Below are 19,811 nucleotides of genomic sequence, written 5' to 3' on the forward strand. Positions count from 1 at the left end.
CAACATGGTGAAACCTCGTCTCTACTAAAAATACAAAATTTAGCTGGGTGTGGTGGCAGGTGCCTGTAGTCCCAGCTACGCGGGAGGTTGAGGACAATCGCTTGAACCAGGGAGTCGGAGGTTGCTGTGAGCCAAGATGGCGCCACTGCACTCGAGCCTGGCAACAGAGTGGGACTCTGTCTCAAAACCAACCAAACAAACTACACACACACACACACACACACACACACACACATATGTATATATGTATTTTTTCTCAGTATTCTTTTTGTACATGCATTGAGTTGCTGTTCCCTAGACTATTTTCCCTCATGGAATATAAACTGTCGATAATTTCAGTCACCTGCAATGTCATACTCCATCATATCACCTGTCTGTTCTACTTTTTAAATTCCCTAAAAATGTAGAAATAGGATTATTTCAAGAGGAAAGCTGTCCTCTGAAAATAAGAAGTTTAATTAGACTCTAACACATATCTGAAACTGTACACACAGAAACACACACACACGGTATGAAAGAAACGCAGAGACGAAGACAACACTTTTTAGTGGAATCATTGTGTAAAACACACATACAAAAAAATCCCGCCACACGTGTTCCATTAGTATAAAAACAGACAAGCAAAAAACTTTCTAATTTGAATAAAAGCTACAAGACTTCAACCATTTAGAAAGGTTCAGTGTTCTGGAGTGGCTTGAGCCATACCAGTGTTTTTTCATATGCATCAATATTTGTGTGTTACATACAAGCCATTTTTGTTTTGAAAATGCCAATTCTAAAGTCGAATAGCAACACTAAAATCGATTTGGCACTAATCATTACTTCAAAAGGGTTATAATTCCTGGATTAAACAAGATGAATGTAGAATCAAATCAAACATTTAAAAATATCTATAATATATGCTTTTAAAATAAAAATGTTTGCACTAATCTGAAAAATTAGCGCTTTATAGAAGGATTTCTAGAACCGTATTTTAGCAGCATTCGTATTGCTGTGTATGTTTTTGTGTGATTAATAATTAGTTTTCAGGCCAGGCATGGCAGCTCATGCCTGTAATCCCAGGCCAACGCAGGCAAATTGCCTGAGGTCGGGAGTTCGAGACCAGCCTGGCCAACATGGTGAAACCCTGTCTCTACTAAAAATACAAAAATTAGCTGGGAGTAGTGGCAGGCACCTGCAATCCCAATTACTTGGGAGGCTGAGGCAGAATAATTGCTTGAACCCAGGAGGCGGAGGTTGCAGTGAGCCGTGATCAAACCACTGCACTCCAGCCTGGGCAATAGAACAAGACTCTTTCTCAAGAAAAAAAAAAAGTTTTCACATGCATATAATAGGGGTGCAGAGCTTAACCTATTTCAAAGCACATACTGTTAACTCTCAGTTCCATGAAGAAGGAAGCATGATTATGTTTTTATTCTCACCTCAGTGACTTTGTATCTCTACCACCTAGCACATCTCCCTACATAGAGAAGGAGCTCAATAAATATTAATTGAATGGATGAAACTAAGGACTGCATCAATTTTTCCCTCTTTACCATTCTTACAAAGGCTTATTGCATTTAATTTGTATCCAACATTTAAAAGTATTGTTATTAAATTATAGCATTCTTCAAAAAACTTTTGGAATATGTGACATATGTTTGACTTAATAAACCAAATTATATTAGAAATCATGACATTTGCACAAGACTTTATAGTCTTATCAATACCTTACTATTCACCATATTCATTTAATCCTTTTACCATGTTGTGAAGTAAGTTAGTTTTTTACCTTAATATGAGAGAAGTGAGGTATGAGGAAATTGAAGCACTGTTACTAATTACTATCTCAGTCTGCTCATTCAGGCTATTACAACGAAATACCATAGACAGAGTGGTTTAAACAACATAGCCTGGGAATTCCAAGATCAAAGTTCCAGCTGATTTGATTTCTACAGAGTGCCTGCTTTCTGGTTTGCAGATAGCCTTCTTGTCACTGTGTGGTCACATGACTTCATAGGTGTGTGAAAGTAGAGGAGGGGGAAGTGGTGAAGAGAGAGAGATAACTTCCTCTTTTTATGGGCACCAATGCCATTATGTGGGACCCACCATTATGTTCCACTGGAAACCTTATTACCTCCCTAATTCCTTACCTCAAAATACCATCACACAGAAGACTAGGGCATCAACACACAAATTTTGGGAAGATGTAAACAATCAGCCCATAAAAATTACTAAAAGAGATTGTTGAATTATTTTTATTCACTATATTGTATTTCCTAGTTTGTTGAAGAAATGTGATGAAAGTGTCATTTTATTAACAAGTTATGTATATAAGTGTACATTCGTCATCTGTCAACTTCCTGCAAGTGAAATATATTTAGGGAAGAGTGAAATATTTATAGTATCATAAGCTGGATTATAAAACTGTTAGTTTATAATTATTTAACATTTTGCTACTCAAAGTGCTCAGAATTAACATTTTTTGACATTAAAAAAATAATTATTTTCTAAATTATTTGTACTACCAACATTTATTTATTAGTGTAGTGACTAAAACACATTCATTGGCATAGTGGATATATGAATCTATGCTTATCTATAGACATGTATATATGTGTACAATTTTTGAAACAACTTACAGAAATAATAAATGTGAGAATATTCAAGGAAATGATAAGATACAACTTCCTTACAATCCTTCCTTGTAACTGGATTTTAATGATTAACTAGTATGGGTGCAGTAGAAACAATAATGGCCCCCAAACTGTCCACATCCTAATTCCCAGAACCTGTGATAACTTCCCCTTTTGTGGCAAAAGGGACTTTGCAAATGTTAAAACATTAAGTATCCGGAGATGTAGAAGTTATCTTAGATCAGCTGTAAATGCCCAATGTAATCACAAGCATCCTTACAAGACGGAGTTAGAATGAAAGAGTCAGAGATGTGAGGACAGAAGCATTGGTGGAGGGATGGGGAGGAGTGAGGAGAGTAGCCAAGAAATGCAGGGAGGATGCCCTCTAGCATCTGGAAAAGGGAAGATTCTTCTCTACAGCTTCCAAAAGAAATGAAACATTGCTGACGCATTTCAGACTTCTGACCTCCAGAACTGCAAACTAATACAATTTATGTTACTATAAATCATTACACTTGTGGTAATTTGTAACAGCAACAATAGAAAACTAAGACTCATGAACAGAGTAGAATGTATGTTCTTTCCTCTCTAGGATGCTAGATGATTTAACAGCAAACTCTTGCTTCCTTTCCATTCCATTACTCCAGGTACTGAGCAAACCACCATCTTTCATGAGTCGAGAACTGAGTGGAAGCTGGGTACAGCTGTTCATACCTGGAATTTCAACTCTAGATCTAGGCAGGGAGGGTCCCTTGAGCCTAGAAGTTCTAAACCAGCCTGGGCAACATGACAAAACATGGTCTTTACAAAAAATACAAAAATTATCTGGTCATGCTGGTGTGCTCTATAATCTCAGCTACTTGGGAGACGGAGGCGGTAGAGTTGATTGAGCCCAGGAAGTTTAGACTTCAGTGAACCATAATCACACTGCTGCATTCCAACCTGGGCAAAAGAGTGAAGCTCTGTCCCAAAAAATAACAGCAGAGCTGATTCTTCCTATTCATTTACATGGGGGATGGATAGGAAATCAGGGTAGGGAAAAATAGACATAATACTACTTTCTAGAAATTAACTAGTGAATTAAAGGTATATAGTATTACATAATTTTATTTATTTAGAATATACCACTAGCATATAGTCTCACACAATTAGCACTCAATACATGCTGACTTAGGTATAGCAAATATTTACATAGCTGTGAGAAAGTGCATAATGTTCATTAAATTTGAAGATTATGTGAAAAGTACTAACCTTGACATGAAGAAAAGACATTAAACACAATAAGATTCAATGCAGAAGCTGATAGTAATTAGCAAAATATTTAAAATTTTTTGAGATTTAAAATGAGACCACCAAAAGAATGACTGGCAGGGAGTGGGAGGATTTTTATTTTTATCGAAGAAATTGATATGGAGCAAATCGACCTTTTCTGCTTATATTTTGTACAGTATTGCAATTAAGAAAAGGAACTGAACATTTACTTAATTAGAATGCATCATCAATTTTAGTGTCTCATGAACTCCAAAGGCCTTTCACTCCTTTAATGAAAATAAAGAAGAACTAAACTACTTGATTGCCAATCCTCTTGGTATCTCTAAATCTCTCTAATGCTTGTATTTCCTATTCAAAAGAAATACATACTTTGTAGGAGGATGAAAATCAATCCTTCACATTGATTATAGAGTTTTGCCTCTGAGGAGAAAATATGAATTTATAGACAAAAGTAATTTTAAAAGACTACATAAAGTGAATTCATTTCTTTATTTATGGAAAGAGACCAACTCTAAAAGTCAATTCCACAAATATTTATTGAGCATTTATTCAACAGTCATTTATTGATAGTATTACATATAAGAAGCAAGATTTTAAATGTTACAAGGATGTAAATATAAGTAAGTTACATTATTTATGTCCTAGTTAGAGGATAAGAGGAGTATACTGACAAATATAAAGGTTTTAAAAACTGCCTCCTATATTTAATTTACATCATCAATCATCCTTTTATAAGAAAGAAAAAAATGTATTGATTGTGATCTATGAGCCAAGCAATTCCTAGAAAAAAGTGCTGAATAAGACAACCAAAGGCAGGGATCCCAAGTATCTGACAACTGTTAACACTGTCATAATAATGAAAACAAAAGACAATAATAAAACGATACCGAAATGATTGCTGCTGTCTTTAGTCTAAGCATATGATCTCCTCAGTCATACATCCAGCATGCTGCAGGCCTTTTCTTTACTTATTAGCTTCTGTAAGCATGTAAGATTGTTATCTATTTCTTGCATTTGCTGGCAGAAGGAGTTTCCTTAGAGTTTAAGAGGCAGCAGTTGAGGCCGGATGAATGATCTGGTCCATATAAGTTAAGTGTTGTAATGAACAACTCCAAACTTCAGTTGCTGAAAAGAAAACTTAGCTGGATGTCATGGCTCACGCCTGTAATCTCAGCGCTTTCAGAGGCAGAGGAGGGAAGATCCTCTGAGCCCAGGAGTTTGAGACCAGCCTCGGCAACATAGGGAGACTTTATCTCTAGAAAAAAAAAAAAAATTAGTCAAGCTCGCTGGTGCACACCTGTGGTCCCAACTTCCTGTTGAGGCTGAGGTGGGAGGATCACCTAGGCTGGGGAGGTCAAGGCTTTAATGAGGCACTGCACTCCAGCCTGGGTAACAGAATGAGACCCTGTTTCAAAAGAAGAAAAGAAAAGAAAAAAGAAATAAATAAGAAAGAAATAAAATTTAATTTTGTGCTCACTCACGGTTCATTTGTGTCAGCAGGATGAGTGTGGTGGTCTGATTCACAGTGATTTACGGACACCAGTAGCCTTTTGTTGACTAACCGAACACTATAGGAAGTCTTTTGATGTTCTCTATGCATTTGACAAATGAGGGAGAGAGTGTGGACGATCATTTAGGAGATTTTGTGGGCCAGCTCTAGAAGTGGCCCACATCACTTCCCTTCACACTCCACCGAGAACACCTTTTCATGGCCACACCTAACTACAAAAAAAAAAAAAAAAAAAAAAAAAAAAGCTTAAAATGAAGTCAAGCTTTGTGTCCAGGAAGAGGAAAATATGGATAGCAATCTGCTACATTGATATTCTCAGACCAAAACATTATTTAGCTTGGTTATGTATATTATGATATTCTCTGTTATGTATATAACTATAGCATTGGACTGTATACTTGGTGCAACCTGGGGACCTTAAATTTGTTTATGTAAAGGAATCAAAACAGGGAGTTTGATAGGTGGTATCTTACTAGGTAATAGGGAGAATTCCAGTCCTTGCCAACATCTAGAATGAAGTCTATACATAGTTGGTGCCTAATAAATACTTGTTAAGTGAACAAATATCTATGACCTTCAGTGTTCCCATAAAATATTCCCATGCCCAAACTTAACATTCAACTTAATGTCCACATGCAAAAATAAATAAATTTAGACACAAACCTTACATCTATAAGATGTCACAAGTGAGTCACAGACCTAAATGTAAAATACAAAACTCTAAAACTTCTAGGATATAACACAGAAGAAAATCTACGTGACCTTGAGTTTGATCATGAATTTTTAAACACAAAACCAAAAGTACAGTTCATAAAAGAAAAAAAAAAAACACTGCGAAGTTACCTGCATTAAAATTAAAATCTTCTGCTCTGAAAAAGACGTTGTTAAGAGAAAGAAAAGACAAGCCACAGATTGTGAGAAAATATTCGCAAAACATATATCTTATAAAGAATGGATATCAAAATATAAAAATAACACAATAAAAACAACAAAAACTGCAGTTTAAAAACAGGAAAAAGATCTGAACAAAAATTTTATCAAAGAAGATATGCTGACATAATGTAAGCACATGAAAATATATTCAACATTGTATGTCATTAAGAATTGCACATTAAAAGAACTACAAAATACCACTATATACTTATTGGAATGACTACAATCAAATAAACAGACAATAGTAAATTGTTACAGGATGTGGAGCAATAGGAACTCTTAATTTTGCTGGTGGAAATGCCAAATGATACATCCATTTTGAAAAACAGTTTGGCGGGTTCTTACGAAGCTGAGCATAGTTTTATTACCCAAATCATCAACCACATTTTTTGCTATTTCTTTATCCAAATAAGTTAAAACATATGTACACAGAAATTACTGCAGTTTTTTTCATAATTGCCCAAAATGGGCAGCAACCAAGATATCTTTCAAAAGGCAAATGAATAAACGAACTGTCGTACATTCGTACGATACAATGTTAGTCAATGAGTAAAGGAGTCTACTACAAAGTCACAGAAACACACGGAGGAAACTTAAATGTACATTGCTTAGTGAAAGAAGCCTGTTTGAGAAGTGGACATACAACATTCTGGAAGAAGCAACACTATAGAGACAGTAAAAAAATCAGTGGTTGATCAGTGGTTGGATTTTGTTGGTAGAGGTGATGGGAGAGAGCCGGATGCGTAGGTGGAGCATGGGAGATGCCTGAAATATACCAATGATCCATTCTTGATCAGCATCTTCTTTGACGAATTAACAGCATTTGACACAATACACTTTTCCACAGTTTCTTAATCTGTTTCCAGAGCAAAACAATTATTTGGTCTTCCTTTTACATCTCTGGTTGGGTGCTTCTTAGTCACTTTTTCTCGTTTAATTTCATCATCTTGAATTTTTAAAGCTAAAATTCTCTAAGATTCAATACTTATCTTTTATATTTATATCTACACTCAACTTCCTCTGGGTCTCATTTATTTTCATGATTTCCAATATAATCTACTGATTACTTCCAAATTTACATCTTCGGGCTGGTGCTTTTCCCCGGACTTACCAGAGTCCATACATCATACTAATCATCAACTTCACTTGGAAGCATAATAGCCATCTTAATTTTAGTATGTGTAAAATTCAGCTGCTGTACCCCCACTGTTCAAACCCATTCCATCTTGATTCTTCCCCAGTTCAATTAGCAATAATCCATTCTTACAGATGGTTATGTAAAAAATCTGAAAGAACCTTTGACTTCTATCTTTCGCTTAGCTCACACTCAATTACTCAACAAATCCTCTTGAGAAAGATACCAAAGTACATCTACCATCAGACCACTTCTCACTCATTTCATTGGTAACATGTTAATCAAGTCATATTAAGTCACTGTTATCTCACTTGGTTTATTCCAATAATCTGTTCTTTACCTTTTTCTGCCTTCCCAATTCCACTCTTTCTATCCTTAACATAGAAAATAGTGTAACTGGTTAAACTGAAAATCAATCGTGTAACTTCTCTGCTCAAAATGTGCAATGGGTTTTCATATATCTACAACCAAAATCCTTGCCATGACTGCCAAGGCCCTAAAACATTTAAACTTTTTTTTCTCCCTATTCTATTACTATTTTATCTACCTTAGTCACTCTCCTCTAGCCACCCTGGCCTCTTTCAAAACTTGCCTCCTTCTTTAGATTATCATGTTGGGAGAAATTTCCAAGTTTACACCTGTCTGGTCTTACTCTCAGACCTCATTGAGTCCTAAAGCCACTGTTTAGCATAATCTTTCTCTGAACGACTTAGATATTTTTCATAACATACATAATCCATGAGAGACATGGTAGTACTATTTCAGTCCCCTTCTCTTTCTAAAATGCCACAATAGAATTTGTACTATACTGTGAAAAGCACCCATTAAGAGTTGTTCATTTCCAAAATTCCCAGAGAAAAATGGAACTGAAATCTTTCTCCTCAGACTTTTCATTATCTTTAGTCACTCTCATACTCCATCTTGCTTCTTTCTTCCTCCCATTGTAATTACTTGCCCTGGCCTAGAAGGACTTTTATTAGCTTTCTCTAATAAACAAAGCAGCCCATATGTCTAATGCTCTAAATGTTAGAGTAAAAATTCTCTAGAGTAAAAGTTGTCTGTTAGAGTAAAATGATTCTGCTGTGAATCCACTGAGATATGACTCTCAAAGTAAAGTTTTAAACATTTATTTACTTTAATGTTTAGTTTTTGCAAAAAAAGAGCACCTTGGTTTCACATCATATAATCAGTTGAAACTGAAGAAACACATTCAGCACATTTACACTGTTTTCATTCTAGGAGAAAAGCCTTGAATTAAAACGTCCAGTATTTTCTGATTGCGTTAGACCATAAATGAATGTATACAAAACTTTTACAAGAAAGAAAAAAAAAAACAGTGGCCAGTTTGAATCCATCCACCTGCAATAATATGCTTTTATTTTAGTACAAGCATCTTTCATCTTTTCTTGATTTCTTTTCTTTATGTGATTAATATGCCACAGTGAGATGCTGAATATCTGACTCAAGACAATTTCTACCATCAAGGGCCATACACCTTTACCTCCACTCTTGTAAGTTTATGGACTCTACTAAATATCTGCTTGTCTAATTTATTGTTTTAAAAATTAAATATCAAGTTGGATACAAATAGTTAGGCCTAGGTCCCATGCCTGTTCAGTATTACAAGGGAAGACAAGGGAAAAGTAAGTTGAGGCTAAAGTTCTCCTAAAAGTGTTTAGAGAAGATAAAGGGAAACCATATGCATTGCAAATATCTACCAATTTGTATATAGGTTCCGCAGTTACAATGTTATGACTTTCATGGTCAATAGGGAGAGAATAAAGCAAAATAGCGACTGTCTGAAATTAGATTGTTTTAGTTGACAGATTATTATAAATTCCTTACAGACTCATACATTATTATTGATTGATTAAAACTATCATGCAAATGTGTTTGAAAGAGGTTTGAATAGTAATCATTTTTTCAGCCACCCTTTTCTTTTCAGCCACCCTTCCACTCCCAAGCCAAATACTCAGTTAAGAAAAACCCATGAACATTGTCCAGTGTAAACATTCAATTGTACAAATTCTAATTCAATTCTAAGGAAGAATTATAATTGAACTAAGGTAACTGTTTATGCCATTACCCACACTATTGTATATTAAATATAGGTATGCATTTAAAATTACTTCTTATGGAAAAATCCCTTCAACCTAGATCATAAAAGAAAATAAATTTAAACATTTTAAAGTAAAGGAATTAACATTCTCAAGTATTGGCTGGGCACGGTGGCTCACGCCTGTAATCTCAGCACTTTGGGAGACTGAGACGGGTGGATCATGAGGTCAGGAGATCGAGATCTTCCTGGCTAACACGGTGAAACCCGGTCTCTACTAAAAATACAAAAAATCAGCTGGGTGTGGTGGCACTTGCCTGTAGTCTCAGCTACTCAGGAGGCTGAGGCAGGAGAATCGCTAGAAACCGGGAGGTGGAGGTTGCACTGAGCCAAGATGGTGCCACTGCACTCCAGCCTGGGTGACAGAGCAAGGCTCCATCTCAAAAAAAAAAAAAAAAAAAAAAAATTTCAGGTATTATAAACAGATATACATTAATAATATTTAAAATACTATGCTTATTTGTATATATGTGCTATAGTCTTCTCAATTTTTTCCATCCTCTCATAAATCAATTGATATTCCTTTGAAGCAAGACACAAGGAATTTTAAAGAAAAATTTTTATAGGTATAATCAGCCCCAATATTTCATAGTTAAGTAAAATAAAATAAGTACTAATTTTCTTCCAGATTTCATTATATTTTTTATATGACATAGAGGGAGAAATAACATAATTAGTTAAAACCTGAGAGATCATGTTGGGAAAGATGAGTAGAAATTTTGATCACAGATAATATAACCAAATATTTCTAGTAAAATGGAATTTCTTTGAGCAATTGTTGCTAAATTCCTCTGATAAGATTTTAAATTATTTTGAGAGGCCCATTGAAAATATCTCATTTGCTTGTAAAATAATATAGTATTTATTGTGAGCATGCGATATTAACAGTAGATTTTAAAAAGTCACCATTTTTGTTGAATAACCATAAGAACAATGTATAACTTTTCAAAGGTAAAATATATATTTTCAAATTGATAAAAGTATAATAAAAAAGAATGTAAACCCTTAATGTATTTATAACACTGCACATATCACACATAAATGTTAGTAAGATTTAATACACTAAAATGATTTTATTTTTTCCATAATAGTTATATAAATGAGTTTTTCTCAAATATTCTCAGTAGAAAAGTCTGCTTAATATATAAATAGTTGTTTCATATATAATAGCGAGTACAATTCATTACTGCATTAGAATTTGGAAAATTGCATTTATTTTTATATCATATGTGAATGTTAAAATGTTTTCTTTAATACAGAACATTTTTATTTTATGCATTCATGGGAAATTCTTCAAACATTATCATAATACTATATAATATCATCTATAGTATAGCTAATGATCTTATTTGACATACACCATGGTCTTCTCTCATCTTCCTGAAACCATAAGGAATACAAAATCGGTAAAAGTCAGAGAATGTATTAGTGTGTTAATCTTCTCAGGCAGCCATAATAAACTACCATAAATTGGATAGTTAAAAGAACAGAAATTTATTCTCATAGTTCTGGGGCCTGCGAAGTCCAAGATCAAGGCCAGCATGGTAAATTTTTGGTGCAGCTTCTCTTCCAGGGTTTCAAACAGACACCTTCTCAGTGTGTCTTCACATGGCAGAGAGAAAGTTCTGGTGTCTCTTTCTCATTTCATACAAGGGAATCAATTCTATTGGATCAAAGTTAGATTTGATGACCTTATTTAACCCTGTTCACCTACTTAAAGGCCTTATCTCCAGTACAGTCACATTGGGGAGTGGTTAGAGCTTCAACACATGAATTTGGAGGGGATACAGTCTTTTTTTCTTTTTAATCATAAGTCTAGACCAGCAGTCATTTACTACTTGCTTTGTCTTATCTACTCACATGCAGAGTATCTTCCAAAGAGAGTGTTCATTAAATAAAATGAGGGTAATCTATAATTCCTTACTATACTCAAGTATAAAGTCAATCATAAAAGGGAAGCCCAGGATATTAAATCAGTCGACAAACACCACAAGAACATATAGGGGCAAAAAGTAAGGAGAGTCGCATTTAAGACTTTCTGAGACATTTTCTGCCATATCTAAATAATTAGCTAAAATTTTAAATGAAAGTATTTTTATTTTCTCACTCTGTACTATTTCCCTAAAACATTTTAAAAAATCTATTATATAGTTACTATAGTGATTGGAGTGGACATTTGTTACAATATTGGTTGCTCACTGAACCCCATTCTTGTGGGTGAGAAATTCTACACTGAATAAGACTGGTTTGGACTCAGAGAAACTACAAGGGTGCACTTTTCCAGCATAAACATGTTCTAGGTTGGGTAATCAAATGCATATGCCTATAAATTGAAATCTCCAACTAGGAATAAAAAAAAAAAAATCACGAAAAGTAAAGGATTCATGTTGGTGTTCACAGTAGGACCAACAGCAGCGTGTTGTTTACAGTTCTGGTAGCAACAGAAGCTGCAATGGCTCCAGCCATATCAAATATCCTGTGGCACAGAGGGTTCAGAGGTGTGAGGTTGAGAGATATAAATTTGCTTACCGTATGAACTCAGAGCTGTGATTTTTACTTTGATTTGGTCACCTTGCTTTCTTTGCTCTTGATTGCTTTCTAGCCCTACTTCTGTGACTATATTAACGAATTCTTTAGCTAATAATAATCCTTCCAATAAATTCGCTCTTCTGCTTTAATGATTCACAGTTGTTTCTCTTGCCATTTAGACTACTGAAAGCACCTCCTGACTATATCTAATCCGAATTCTCTACAACTAGTCAGAGATATAGTTTCAAAACTTATATAAGTGTGTCATACCCCCATCATGATTCTTAGTGATTAGAATTATTTCCACTGTTCTTAGGATCAATTCACAATTCCTGTCTTTGGCTTTTAAACTCCATGGCCTGGCCCCAACCAAATTTTCCAGCTTCACATTGTATAAAACTGTGCTCTCTTGGCTTACAATACTACTTTCATTCTCTTGTATCTGCCATGCTTACATACACTTAATGTCTTTTGCACTTGCTATTTGTCTACCTGAAATAAGATCTCTTTTCAGGTATAGTGACTCAATTTCTACTCAGCTGTCATATCACAGCTTAGGTACCATTCTCATGTAGCCACAATTCATATGGTGATCACTCAGTATTTATTGTATATTAAAATGAATTAAGTTTCCACGTCAACTTAAATCTGTAATTGAGTTAGCTGGACATTATATGTTAATACTCTAATATTAAACACCGGTGTACCCACAGTAAGACACATGTAATCAAATAATATTATCAACTTTCTTCATATTTTTTAATAAAAATCACTTGGTGTAAATAAGGTTTAAATATTTTTCAAATATCTGTAAGTGCAGAGAAGAAAAGGAACAGTAAGGCACAATAATATTGCTGTTCTGGCAACTCTTGATCAGAATTGATTGCCTAACACTAGTCTGTGACTACTTTCTAGGGGACTGCCTCCCAACTTTTTTTCTGTGAAGTGAACTTGTAGGAGATGAGCTCTGGACAAGTTAACAGTAACTTTTCGCTGATACAGTTAAAACAATAAAGTTTGAAGTAACTCTAATTGTTGTAGTATTCCTTGGTTACCTTCAGTATTATTTATTAATATTAATGGAGCTGATGTAGTAATATTTTCTCTTGTTTTGTCTCTCTACCATCCTAGTTTCTCTCTCCACCATCCTAGTTTATGAGACAGACAGTGCCACAGTACCACATCAAGACATACCAATTTGATTCATGGTGTTTTTTCTTTTGGGCTGCTTTTGTAGTAAATATCTTCACTGCATTTTCTTTCACATATAAGTGTGTATATGAATATATACATATATGCTATATAATATTTGATATATACATATATACAAAGGTGTACCTTTATTTTAATCTTTGGTTACACGTATCCCCAAATATTTCATATTTTTGATGCTAACATAAATGACATTTTAGATAAAATTCAGTGTTTCATTGATTTATATATGGTTACAAATGATTTTTGTATTTTGATCTTATATACTGTGATCTTACTAAGCTCATTATCAGTTCTAACATTTATTTTAGAATTATCAGGATTTTCTCAACTTATAATCATGTAATCTCTGAATAAAGAGTTTTACTCCTTGATTTCCTGTCCATGTAACTTTTACCTATTTTTCTTCTCTTATTGCACTAGTTAGGACCTCTAGCACTATGTTGCATAGAAATGGTAAGAGTAGACATCCTTGACTTGTCAATATTAAAGGAAAATATTGTTAGAAGTTAGCTCTAGATTTTTCATAACTACATAATACATTTCTAGAGTACTAGATTATATCACAATTGGATGCTGAATTTGTTCAAGTGATTTTCTGCATCTATTCATATATTTACATATTTTTTCTGTATTCTGTTTATATGGTGATTTATACTGATTGATTTTCAAATATTAAACTAACTTTGTATTCCAGAAATAAACATTGATAGATAGTGCATTAGCATTTTTATGCATTGCTGGATTCAGTTTGTTAGATCTCTGTTGACATTTTTGCATCTATATTAATGGTGGATATCAGTATGTAGTTTTGTTAGTGTTAGAGTATAGCCATCTCTCTAATTACCTGTTTAGTCCTTTGCATTCCAATAACTGAAATTTCCTCATGTTACTCTAAATGCCATATGCTGTTTCTCATTGCTCTTCCTATATTACATCATGGTATTCTGTTTGCTAAAATGGCCTCAGTCATGATCATTTTATTTACTTCTACATTTCTTAAAAATTCTATAAACTCTTCCCAGACGAGGCCACCCCATGACCTGTATTTGTTTTTATATTTAATCTCTTTCTCTCCCTATTGTTGTCCACTTGACTGTTTATGTCTCATTCTCATTCTCTAGCATCTGAGATCCTTGAGAGAATGGAACAGGACTTATTCAATGTTATATAAGCAGTAGAGCAAGAAGATGCTATCGGTTAGAAATTAATGAAGGAATAAATGAATGATTTGGAGTTATTAATCTATGGTGAATAAAAGGAGACTTTAAATCTTAGAAATTCTTAAGAACAGTTTCAGTTATAAGGAATATTCAAAATGTATCTAACTGACAAATATGGAATTTATAATATGGCTTTAGGACATTACATGCTTCTAATAGAATTTTTTTTTTCTGTATTTCACATTCATGTAAAATGATGTTTTAAATTTACTTGTTCTAAACACCTATGAATTTCTTGTTAGAACAAAAATGTTTCTATAGAGATAAAATACTAAAACAACTTTTTGTTATTATAAACCATAAGGTCCCCCACATCTGAAAACTTTTCCATAAAGCTATTTAGAGTCATATTACTTTTAAATATATATTTGAAATTTATTATTGCTTGCATTCCAAATTCTTATATCTTTTACATTTTCAAATTATTAATTATATTTTTAAAATTTGTTAGTAATTTGATTACTGAAAAACTGTATTTAGGATTCAAACTTATTTCTATACCTTGTATGCTTTCTGAATATTTTAACATTTATACTTTTGGTTGCAAACACAAAAATGTTCCTTTCATTAAAAATATGTTTTACCTGTTTCTTAAAACTGAAGTAAGCTTAACTCCAAAATACTTTTTAATATCTTTTATTTTCTTTCCACAATGCCTCTTAGTTTTCCTATATGTTTCATAAAATATATTCTGATCCTTGTACATGTAACAAAATGTGACTTACTGATTGCCAACCCCAGAGTTTTCTGTCAGTCTTGATTCTGCTCAATTTAACAGTGGCCTTGTAACACAGTCAATCACAAAGTTCTTGTCACTTGACTTCACGGGGTAGCAGTGCTTTCTCATCTTGCATCTTATCTTCCAATCATTCTTTTTTGCCTGTATAGCAAGGACACTTTCTAAGATTTCTAATGAGCCACTTAGAGTATACAATTAATGGCCAGAGTTGGTTGAAGCACCATGGGGGCTATTACTGTCTGCTGTTCCTCCCAAACTCACAGTCTGTGTGGGACTTAATAGTAATAGGTTCACAGCAAGCATTATATAGAGAAAGAATGTGTCATTTAGTTATAACATGTTTCTTCATAAATGTTCCATGTTCAGAATTCTAGATTTTTGTTCCTACAGCAGATAGCAGCATCTATTATGGGATACATTTTATATTTTAAAAGGGAAGAGAAAACATTAGATTTTCCCTCAATTGGCAAAGATTACAAAATAAGTAAAGGCCAGATATGAGCAAATTTTAAAGAATTAGTACATTTATCCAATATACGACAAGAGAATGCATTACTATATACTCAGGATAGATACAAAGAAAAGTGTCCAGACAGACTCAAAAGATGCTGGACAAAAAAATTAATTGTAAGATATTGTACATTTCTTTATTTAATAAAATGTACTATATATACAAATGCACTCTCCTGTTTACAAGTTTGCCTTTCAACTGATATTATCTAAGCCAACATCAGTAGTTCAGTTTATTAATCCAATTTCTCAGAATTTGCCCAGGCACTTTATTTCTGTTTAAGTGATTCAAATTTGTGAGGCATACAATTTTGTAACCAATCAATTAAATAATTAAAGGCCCTGAGATACTTACTTGTACAGGAGTTGAAAAGGCATTGAGGAATGAAATAGAGTGACAGTGAAATTTCCTCTTTTCTATTTGTTAATTTCACTTATTAATTCAATCAGCTATCCTAAGGCATTTATTGACCTGTCTAGTTCAACTTTATTTTAAAAATTGTGTTTGAGGAACTTAATATGTGAGAATTATTTTGTAAAAGTAGCATGTATAAAAAGAAAATAACAGAGTATAAGCATCAGAAGAATGAGGTTTGAAAAATGATTCTTACAGATATCAGTTGTGTAACCTTGTGCCAAGCATTTAACTCTTCTGTGTTCAGTATTGAGGGATTCACAATAAATAAAATGATAATTGAGATATATAATGAATCTTTATAAGGACTACGTGTAATTTATTGTGATAATTCTTTGAAATTATGCTTTCATGGTCAAGGAGAAAAGCTTTAGTAAATTGAAGAGTCAGAAAAAGCTAGACAGGATGCCAAAGTACTTGGAAATTAGAGTCTAAGAAACTGGGAGAAACCATAGGAAGATGGAGCAGCAGCAAGAGCCATAATGGAAACGGGCATCCAGGCAGTGTGGAAGAGCAGGAACCTAAAGGGGCTGATTTTTCCTGAGACATAGACTATTACCTCAAGATTTTAAAGTTTTAAACACTAATGTGGCGAATCTGAGCATGGAACTCTCCTCTGAGGCATTCAGTGTCTCCTGTTTGGAAGCATTCTCTGGCTTCTAGAAGTAGCTGAAACAAATCCTTTTTGTGGGAAAGAATCACACAGGCTCCCATAGGGTAAGGTAATACAAGAGAAATTCTTGCTCATGTGTACCAATAAATATTCACAAAAATATTTAGGAAAATAATCTTTTTAATAAAAATTTTTTAAACATCCTTTGCCAGGAATAAACAGTGAAAAATTATATAACAGTGAAATTACTGGACCCCACGTACATTCAACAAAATGGTTGAATCTTACCAATGTAATATTGCAAATATTGGAGGATTACTTTCAGCAGAAACAGAAATGGTAATTCAGACCAATTCTCCCACTAAGAATAACTAGAAAAGCTTTATAAGCAGTAATAATTATCTCCTTGAAAACATCTAACAGCTAACAAAACAGTAAAAATTACAGGGGCAACACTCACCAAAAACAACAACAACAAACAAGAAGTGAACCTAAAATTTGAGATTATTTTTTTCCAATAAGATCATCTGTCAATTCTGAAATAAAAGGGTATGAAGCTGAGAAACTACCCAGACATTTTATATTCTTTAAGCCTGGGTTCCCCAACACTTGAGCCTTGGACAGGTACCAGTCCGTGGCCTGTTAGGAATCAGGTCGCACAGTAGGAGGTGAACAGTGGGCCAGTGAGCAAGGGAAGCTTCATCTGTATTTTCAGCTTTACTCCCTATGGCTCACATTACCTCCCGAGCTCTTCCTCCTGTCAGATCAGAGGCAGTATCAGATTCTCATAGGAGCACAAACTGTGCATGTGACGGATATAGATTCCATGCCTCTAATGCCTGATGATCTGACACTGTCTCCCATCACCCCAAGATGCAATCATCTAGTTGCAAGAAAACAAGCTCAGGGCTCCCACTCATTCTACATTATGGTGAGTTGTATAAATAATTTGTTATATATAACAATGTAATAATAATATAAATAAAGTGCACAATAAATGTATTGCACTTGAATCATCCTGAAGCCATCCCCCCAAGCTCTGTCTGTGGAAAAAAAATGTCTTCCACAAAACTGGTCCCTTTTGCCAAAACAGTTGGGGACCATTGCCCTAAGCCCTTGCGGTACAGAAAAGGAATTCCAGAGTCTGCCATAAAAAAGAGAGAGAGGGAAACAGATAGGGAGAAGGTAAAGGAGAAGGAAAAGAAGGAGAAGAAAAGAGAGAGAAAGAAAGAGAAAGACACACACACACACACGCACATACACAGAAATGGCAGAGAAAGGGAAAGAGAAAATCTGATAAAATCCTTGAATAGATGGTCACTCATAACATATACCAACGTAGAATATGTACTTAATTGAAAATATACCCCAAACAAAAATGAAGTGAATGTTTGAATAGCAGTAACACTCTAAAGTGTCTTCTATAGGCAAAAAAAATAAAAATAAAAAAAACAAAAGATAGAAGCTTGAAAACCCAGAATGAAATGAAGAGAAATTGGAAACAAAATATGTAGATGAATTTAAATAAATAGTGTGCAAAACAATAAATATTATGCGTATTCTAAAAATATAAAAAAATAAAATAGCACTACATAAACCATGAGAAAAATAAATAGTTTGTACATTCTAAAGTATTTGCACAGGCCAGGGAGAAGTAAAATGTATTTGGTAAATCAATGATATATATTGTAATATCTAAGACAACCACCAAGGAAAGAGTGAAAGACTTGGTAGCTACCATAATTTTCTTATTTTAGAAAAGTAGATAATGCACAAATAATCAAAATAATACAATTTCAACCATAAGCTGTTCACAAGACACATAGCTGAAATATATAGCTTCAAAAGGTGAAAATAAAATATTAATAAAAAGATATACAGTCTATAATGCAGAGGACAGACAACATAACTATGTTAATATCTAATGAACTAGACTTTAATCCAACACAAAAGGAGCATTATTAAAAAATAGTAGAACAATTTTAGAAATATAATTTAATTCACCAGTAGGATATAACGTTAAACAAAAAACTATTCTGATGCTTGTTAAAGATGAAAAGGAAGACTTTATTCAAGGGACTATTGCAAAGGGGTTTTTCAGTAGTGGAGACAGGTTGGGCTCAACATTTAGCACATCAACACACAAAAAAGTGAGGATTTATAGCCAAAGAACAATGTTGTGCTCAATGGAGGGAAAATTACTAAGAGGAAACATCAGGAGTTGACAGTAGATTATGACCAAACCAGCTTGACAGGATTCTTGCTGAAGGCAGGCCAGATAGCATCTGGGGGATGATGAGCAAGGAAATTTGATCAGATATCCAAGGTGGGAAATTCTCACGAAATTTACTTAGCAAGATTCCTATTCTTGAGGACCAAGCTCAAGATGGGGTTGAGTTGAAAAATGGCACACACCAGGGCCTATCATGGGGAGGGGGGAGGGGGGAGGGATGCCATTGGGAGTTATACCTGATGTAAATGACGAGTTGATGGGTGCTGATGAGTTGATGGGTGCAGCACAGCAACATGGCACAAGTATACATATGTAACAAACCTGGACGTTATGCACATGTACCCTAGAACTTAAAGTATAATAATAATAAAAAATAAATTAAAAAAAAAAAAAGAAAGAAAAATGGCTTGAAGGGGCCTAACTGAAATTTGTTTAAGGAGAATGCCTTCATTCAACAAAAATGAAAACTTGTAAGCTCTTACAGTGAATAAGGAGGAATGACCAGGAATTATCAACCTTACATTAATAAGAAGGGATAACAGATAATAAAGTAGTCAAAAATGGAATTTCCAAACTATCAAACATAACAAAGTAATTATAGTGCTTAGTTATAAATATTTTAAAAAATCTTCATTTAAAACATTATTTCAAATACAACACTGGTATATTATTCAAAATTAGCCTTTTGTCATGATGCCTTACAAAATAAATATTCATGAGTATATAGGAAAAGACAAACCACACAAGAACAGTATA

This window comes from Macaca mulatta, chromosome 1 (genome assembly GCF_049350105.2).
Source record: "Macaca mulatta isolate MMU2019108-1 chromosome 1, T2T-MMU8v2.0, whole genome shotgun sequence".
Taxonomy (NCBI): domain Eukaryota; kingdom Metazoa; phylum Chordata; class Mammalia; order Primates; family Cercopithecidae; genus Macaca; species Macaca mulatta.